Source organism: Mus pahari, chromosome 6 (assembly GCF_900095145.1).
Source record: "Mus pahari chromosome 6, PAHARI_EIJ_v1.1, whole genome shotgun sequence".
Lineage (NCBI taxonomy): Eukaryota > Metazoa > Chordata > Mammalia > Rodentia > Muridae > Mus > Mus pahari.
In genome coordinates this window covers 3,434,053-3,442,737 of record NC_034595.1, presented here as the reverse complement: position 1 = coordinate 3,442,737, position 8,685 = coordinate 3,434,053, and positions in this window count along the sequence as shown.

The window sequence follows — 8,685 nt, the reverse complement described above, 5'->3', positions numbered from 1 at the left end:
CTCTATTGAGGGACATCTGGGTTCTTTCCAGCTTCTGGCTATTATAAATAACATAGCGGACATAGTGGAGCATGTGCCCTTATTACCAGTTGGAAGATCTTCTGGGTATATGCCCAGAAGAGGTATTGCTGGGTTCTCCAGTAGTACTATGTCCAATTTTCTGAGGAACCGCCAGACTGACTATTAAAGATAGTATTAGTCCTGAGGATGGAAAGATAACTCAGTGGTTAAGCCCACTTGTTCTAGCAGAGGCCATGTGTTCAATACTCAGCACATATATGGTGGCTCACATCTGTCTATAGCTCCAGCTTCCGTGAATGATGCCCTCTCCTGGCTTCTGCAGGCACTGCACTCATGCAGTGCATATACATACAGGCAGGCAAAACAGTCATGCACAAAAAATAAATAAATAAATAAAAATAAAGTTTAAACAGTGTTACTAACCTGTCATGTGTGGTACAGATTACTTCTAATCTGTTGCTTGATTTTCTTTCCTCTGTATGATTCTTTTAATGCAAAAAATCTTTTAGTACTTCTGAATTTACAAACCTTTTCTTCTATGACTAATGCTTTTTATATCTAATAGACTGATACCAAACTTAATGAGCATCCATATAAAAATCATTCTTCTTAGATATTATTTGCCCTTGCAAATAGGGTAGCTTCATTTATTTTAAATTATTCTAAAGTTTTGAACAGCAGTTATTCATTTCATTATATTCTGAAGACTACCTCATTCACAATCATTTAAGTATTTCAATACATTAAATTTCAGGCTTCATTTTTTTCTAACAAATATATATTGTTTACATGTCAGATATTAACCTGAGGCTGAGGAGACAAAAATACCAGGTAAAGTGCATTAACAATTATTGATCTATATGGAAGAAGGGGAAAGCAATACATGGGCAAGGGTCATAATATGCCTTCTTTCTCTTTGTGTTCCTCTCCCCAAATCCCCCCACCCCATGTCTCTGCTTCAGGATGTCTCTCTTTTCGCCTCCAGTTTTTACAATCTTCTGCTATGGCCTTGTCATCTCTGCAGATGTAATCAGAAAATTTCAGATGTGGCAGAGATTAATCCTTGGGGAATTTATCCTAGGAAAAGCCACTAGCTAGAACGTCAGTGAGCCATGAACTTAAACAGCTTCTAACAAGTACAACAAGATACTTTTATCCCATTGCCCTTCACTTAGCAGAAGTACACCATCTCAGCTGAGGTTTGGGCACCTTACTATATAAATACTACAAATACAGCAGCTATCCCAAACTCTTAGGCCCTGTCTTTTCTCCAAAAGTAATTAAATTTCTTTCTTATTTGAAAAGCCATTGTGGCTATACACCTTTTACTTTAAACTTACAATAGAAATATTAAATCAAAATCACTTTAGTTAATTATGGAAACTGCACTTTGGGGAAATTTAAGATAGAAAAAAGATCCTGTGTCTCACGCCACTCAGAGGTTCTGCCGACTCTACTGGGTCTCACACCACTCAGAGGTTCTGGGCAGACTCTCTACTGGGTCTCACGCCACTCAGAGGTTCTGTAGACTCTCTATTTGAAATTTAGCTTTCCACATCTCCCTTTACACTCCAACCTGTATTCCACAGGACTGGGGACAGATGACTACACTTTCCAGAGCACTGAGGTAGAGTTTCAGTTTAGAGAATGACAGTGACAGACTGTTGTACATGATTACAAGTATAAAAAGCAAGAAAGACTACATCCTTGCTCCCACACATGGCCCTGCAGTGGCCCTAGGTCTTACATGTGGAGAATGTTTCAAGTACCTCTGCATGTTTCCTGGAGTCTCCTAATGTGGTGATATAAAATTTTCACAAGATTTCTGTAACTTTCTGATTCTCAAAGTGCTGGTGGTAGGTCGGATCAATGACTTCCGGTGGCTTTCCACATTCACCATATCTCTGATGGCTCTCCGTTGGCCTGCTTTGAGTTATTTCTCACTTGAAATGCTCAGAGTGGTTTCTACTTGTTATACTAAACCCTGAATAGTATACCACACCACATCCATCAGTTTGACATTGCTGTGGTTAAATACCTGACATAGCAATTTAAAGCAGTGGTTCCCCACATACCTAATGCTATGACCCTTTACTAGATTTCCTCCTGTTGTGGTGACCCCCCAACCATAAAATTATTTCATTACTTTATGACTGCAATTTGCTACTGTTACAAATCACAATGTAGATATCTGATAAGCAGGATATCTGATATGCGACCCCCAGGGTTCTAGAATCACAGGCTGAGAGCCACTGATTTAAGGAGAAGCATTTTTCATTTTGGCTTGTGGGCTTGGAGATTTAGTCTACAGCTATTTACCTCCCATTTCTAGGTCTGTGTTAGTCACAACAACCCATTATGGCAGTTAGAGTGTGTCGAAAAACTGTCCACCTCAGGCAGAGTAGACAGGAAGCCATGAAAAAGGGTCTAGGAAGCAGGCACAACCTTTACAGGCACGTCCATAGTGGCCTGCTTCCTCCAGTTTGGATCTACCTGACAGTTTCCAGAACCTTCCAATATTTAGCCACAAGCAGGGAACCAAGTATTTAACATATGACACTAGACAAGAAAATTCATACTCAAACTTTAATTCTATTCCACTTCACTCCCTACACTTTTGATTTATAAGTTCTCACATTTGGATTAATTTATTAACAAACTTGAAACACATTAAAGAAGGCTCTTCCCTTGGCTCCCAAACACGAGACCTGAAACCTTTCAAATTTTCACTTCAGTAAAATTATTCTGAGATCAATAAAAATTTTGCACTTGAAGGGGAAAAAAAATATAAGAATCTATATCCCAGCACTTGGCAGGGATGGAGGCAAAAACCTCCTAAATTCAAGTCCAGTCATTGGTACACAGTAAGATTTGTCCCCCAAAATCAAAAACAAAGCAAGAAAAAGAATGTGTAATTCATTTCATTACTATTGTAGCTATGAAATTTTTACAATAAATAGGAACCATGGTTTATAAATATGTATATACCCAGAAAGATGGTCTTTTAAAGAATTGCATTAAGATCATGTGCTTCTAACATGTGTAACTGACATTGGACAGTTAACTACATTTTAAAGGTCACATTTCTACAATAGTGTTTATTTTAAAACATCTGTCTGTCTGTCTTTCTTATAGTTATCATCTATCTATTATCTTTCTATGTATATCCATTATCTATGCATCTATGTATCTATGTATCTAATTCTATTTTTATTTATCCTATCTTATCTATCTATCATCTATCTATCTATCTATCTATCTATCTATCTATCTATCTATCTATCTATCTATCCATCCATCCATCTACCCAGCTATCCATCCAGCTATCCATCTAACTCTGTGTGTGCACATGTCAGGTGTGAAGGTCAGAGGACACCCTGTGGGTGTTGGTTCTCTCCTTCCACATTTGGGTCCTGAGCATTGCACTCAGGTCCCCTACGAACTAATTCAGGTTGGCAGCGAACACCTTTATCTCTGAGCCATCTATCCAGCCTAAATTGCTATTGTTCAAGCTGCTGTTTGTGGTAATTTGTTACTATAGCCCTAGAAAACTAATATAAATGGTAAATTGAAAAAGATGTATCTGATGTTTAGAAAATTAGCCTTTTGTAGAGATGGAAAACCTAGAAAAGAGGACAGGAACTTCAGACACAAGCATCACCAATAGAATACAAGAGATGGAAGAGAGAATCTCAGGCATAGAAGATGCCATAGAAGGTATCATTGATACATTGGTCAAAAAAAATACAAAGCATAAAAAGCTTCTAACCCAAAATATGCAGGAAATCCAGGACACAATGAAAAGACCAAACCTAAGAATAATAGAAATAGTTGGTGAAGATTCCCAGCACAAAGGACCAGAAAACATTTTCAACAAAATCAGAGAATAAAACTTCCCTAACCTAAAGAAAGAGAAGGCCATAAACATACAAGAAACCTGCAGAACACCAAATAGATTGTACCAGAAGAGAAAATCATCCCACCACATAATGATCAAAACAGTAAATATAAATAACAAAGAAAGAATATTAAAAGTTGTAATGAAACAAAGCAAGAAAAACATAGGCAGACCTATCAGAATTATACCTGAGCTCAGCAGAGACTCTAAAATCTGGAGGATCCTGATCACATGTACTGCAGACCCTAAGAGACCACAGATGTCAGCCCAGACTACTATATACAGAAAAAACTCTCAATCACCATAGATGGAGAAAGCAAGATATTCCATGACAAAACCAACCTTAAACAATATCTTTCTACTAATCTAGACATACAGAAGATACTAGAAGGAAAAAACCAACAAAACAAGGGTAACTATGCCCAAGAAAACACAAGAAATTAATCATCTCACAGGTCCAAAAGACATGAATCACATACACATGCCACTACCTTCAACAACAAAATAACAGAAAATAACAATCATTGGCCATTAATACCGCTCAACATCAGTGAACTCAATTCCCCAATAAAAAGGCACAGGCTAACACACTAGATAAGGAAACAGGACACATCATTCTGCTGCATACAAGAAACACACTGCAGTGACAAAAACAGAAATTATCCCAGAGTAAATGACTGGAAAAAAGTTTTCCAAGCAAACTTTGGGGACCCCAAGAAACAAGCTGGGATAGGCATTCTAGTGTCAAATAAAATATACTTTCAACCATAACTAATCAAAAGACATTGAGGAGTATATGTCGTCATACTCATCAGAAACAAACATACAAACAAAAAAAAAAACCAAAACAACAGCAACAACAAAAAAAAAGCAGTCTCAGTTCTGAACATCTATGTCCCAAATGTGAAGGTACCCACATCCAAAAAAAACCAAAAAAACAAACAAACAAAAAAAAACTTTACTAAACCTCAAAATACACATTTAACCCAACAGAATAATAGTAAAAGACTTCAACAACCCACTCTCACCAACAGACAGGTCTTTGAAACGAAAACTAAACAGATACACAATGACATAACAGACATTATGAAACAAATGGATTTAACAGACATCTACAGTTACACCTCACACCAGTCGGAATGTCTAGGATCAAAAATTCAGGTGACAGCAGTTACTGGCAAGGATGTGAAGAAAGAGGAACACTCCTCCATTGCTGGTGGAATTGCAAGCTTGTACAACCACTCTGGAAATCAGTCTGGCTGTTCCTCAAAAAACTAGACATAGTACTACCAGAAGATTCAGCAATACCTCTCCTGGGCATATACCCAGAAGATGTTCCAACTGGCTATAAGCATGCATGTTCCACTATGTTCATAGCAGCCTTATTTATAATAGCCAGAAGCTGGAAAGAACCGCGATGTCCCTCAACAGAGGAATGGATACAGAAAATGTGGTACATTTACACAATGGAGTACTATTCAGCTACTAAAAACAATGAATTTATGAAATTCTTAGGCAAATGGATGGATCTGGAGAATATCATCCTTAGTGAAGTAACCCAGTCACAAAAGAAGTCACTAGGTATGCACTCACTGATAAGTGGATATTAGTCCAGAAACATAGAATACCCAAGATACAATTTCCAAAACACAAGAAAATCAAGAAGAAGGAAGACCAACCCATGGATACTTCATTCCTCCCTAGAATAGGAAATAAAATATCCATGGAAGGATACAAGTACAGAGACAAAGTTTGGAGATAAGATGAAAGGATGGACCACCCAGGGGTCCATCCCATAATCAGCCACCAAGCACAGACACTATTGCATATGCCAGCAAGATTTTGCTGANAGGACCCTGATATAGCTGTCTCCTGTGAGGCTTTGCCAATGCCTGGCAAATACAGAAGTGGATGCTCACAGTCAGCTATTGGATGGAACACAGGGTCCCCAATGGAGGAGCTAGAGAAAGTACCCAAGGAGCTGAAGGNGTCTGTAACCCTGTAGGTGGAACAACAATATGAACTAATCAGTACCCCCACAGCTCATGTCTCTAACTGCACATGTAGCAGAAAATGGCGTAGTTGGCCATCATTGGGAAGAGAGGCCTCTTGGTCTTGCAAACTCTATATGCCCCAGTACAGGGGCTACCAGGGCCAAGAAGTGGGAGAGAGTGAGTAGGGGAGCAGGGTGGGGGGGTATAGGGGACTTTTGGGGTAGCATTTGAAATGTAAATGAAGAAAATATCTAATAAAATGAAGAGAGGGAGAAAAAAAAAGAATCAACAACACTTAAACACACTCATGCACAGCGTCTTCTTTAGAATGTCATAAACTGCATCCAAAGTTCAGAGGCCTGAGAACTTGATGGTTAATCATGTTCATTCTAGACCATTTCCAAAAGCCCATGAACCAGGGGCAAGGATGATACGAGTCCGATGGGAGGGATACGGACACTGCTGGTGTTCCAGCTCAGTTAGCCAGGGAAGAAGAGCCATTTTTTTTTCTTTTCTCTGCCTTTCATCCAGTCAAACTAACTTATTGCTTTCCCATGCACACTTGGAAGGGCAATTTTCCTCTCTTTACTTCACCTCCTGATTCAAATGCTGACACATCCCAGAAACCCTGACAGAGGCACCCATGATAATATTCAATAGATGCCCAACCCATCTGATACATAAAGTTGACCATGTGGTTTATAAAATTAAAAAGAAAAACAGACATCTACAGAACATTTCACCCCCAAACAAAAGAATATACTTTCTTCTCAGCACCCCACAGAACCATTTCCAAAATTGACCATATTATTGGACATAAAACAAACCTCAACAAGTACAAGGAGATTGAAATAACCTCTTGCATTCTATGAGATCACCATGGAATAAGGCTGCATGTCAAGAACCAGAGACACAGCAGAAAGCCAACATACTCATGGAAACTGAACAATCCATAACTCAATGATAATTTGATCAGGGAAGAAAGAAAGAAAGAAATTAAACACTTTCTAAATTCAATAAAAAATTAAAGTGCAACATACTCAAACTTATGGGACACAATGAAAGCCACATGAGGAGGAAAATTCGTAGCAGTAGGTGCCTTCATAAAGAAATTGGAGAGATCCTATACTAGCAACTTAACAGCACACTCCAAAGCTCTAGAACAAAAAGGAAGCAGACACACCAAGGAAGAGTAGATGGCAGAAAATATTTAAACTCAGGGTTGAAATCGACCAACTAGAAACAAAGAGAACAATACAAAGAATCAACAAAACCAAGAGCTTGTTCTTTGAGAAAAAAAACAAGACAAACATTTATCCAAACTAACTAAAGGGCACAGAGACAGTATTCAAGTTAGCAAAATTAAAAATGAAAAGAAAGATATAACAACAGAAACTGAAGAAATTCAAAAAAATCATTAGATCTTTCTACAAAAGCCTATACTTGACAAAACTTGAAAATCTAAATGAAATGGATAGTTTTCTAGACAAATACCTCATACCTAAGTTTCATCAAGATCAGGTAAACTAACTAAACAGTCCCATAACCTCTAAGAAAATAGAAGCAATTATTAAAAACCTCCAAACTCAAAAAAAGGCCATGGACAGATTGTTTTAGTGCAGAATTCTACCATACCTTAGAAGAAGAGCTAACACCAATACTCCTCAAACTATTCCACAAATAGAAACAAAGGAACTCTGCCAAACTCATGCTATGAGGCCACAGTCATCCTGATAACTAAACCGCACAAAGACTCAACAAAGAAAGCAAATTTCAGACCAATTTCACTTACAAAAATCAACAAAAAGTACCCAACAAAATTTTCACAAAACAAATCCAAGAACACATCAAAAATATCATTTACCACAATTAAGTAGGCTTCATTCCAGGGATGCAGGGATGGTTCAAAATCTGAAAATTCATCAACACAATTTACTATATAAACATACTGAATGACAAAAACCACATGATCATCTCATTTGATGTTGGAAGGGCTTTGACAAAACCCAACAGCCCTTCATGTTAAAAATTTTGAAGAGATCAGGAATTCAAGGCACATACCTAAACATAATAAAAAAGCAATATTCAGCAAATCAATACCCAATATCTGCCAAATATCTAATTAAATAGAGAGAAACTTAAAGCAATCCCACTAAACTCAGGGACAAGACAAGGCTGCCCACTCCTTCCCTATCTACTCAATATAGTACTTGAAGTTCCAGCTAGAGCAATTAGGTAAGAAAAGGAAATCAAGGGGATACCAAGTGGAAAGGAAGAAGTCATGGTATTACTATTCATGGGTGATATAGTACACATAAGCAACTGCCAGAGAATTCTCAATAGAAGAATTCCAATGGCCAAGAAGCACTTAAATCAATGTTCAACAGTCTTAGTCATCAGGGAAATATAAATCAAAACAACCCTGAGATTCCACCTTATATCAATCAGAATGGTTAAGATCAAAAACTCAAGCAAGGATATGGAGAAAGGGGAACACTTCTCTATTGCTGATGGGATTGCAAACTTGTACGACCATTCTGGAAATCAATCTTGCAGTTCCTCAGAAAACTAGAAATAGTTTTATCTGATGACCCAGCTATGCTACTCTCGGGTATATATCTAAAAGATATTCTACTGTATCACAAGGATACGTGCTCCACTATGTTCCTAGCAGTCATAATAGGCAGAAACTAGAATCAACCCAGATGTCCCTCAACTAAAGAACAGATACAGAAAATGTGGTTCATTTACACAGTAAAATGCTATTCAGCT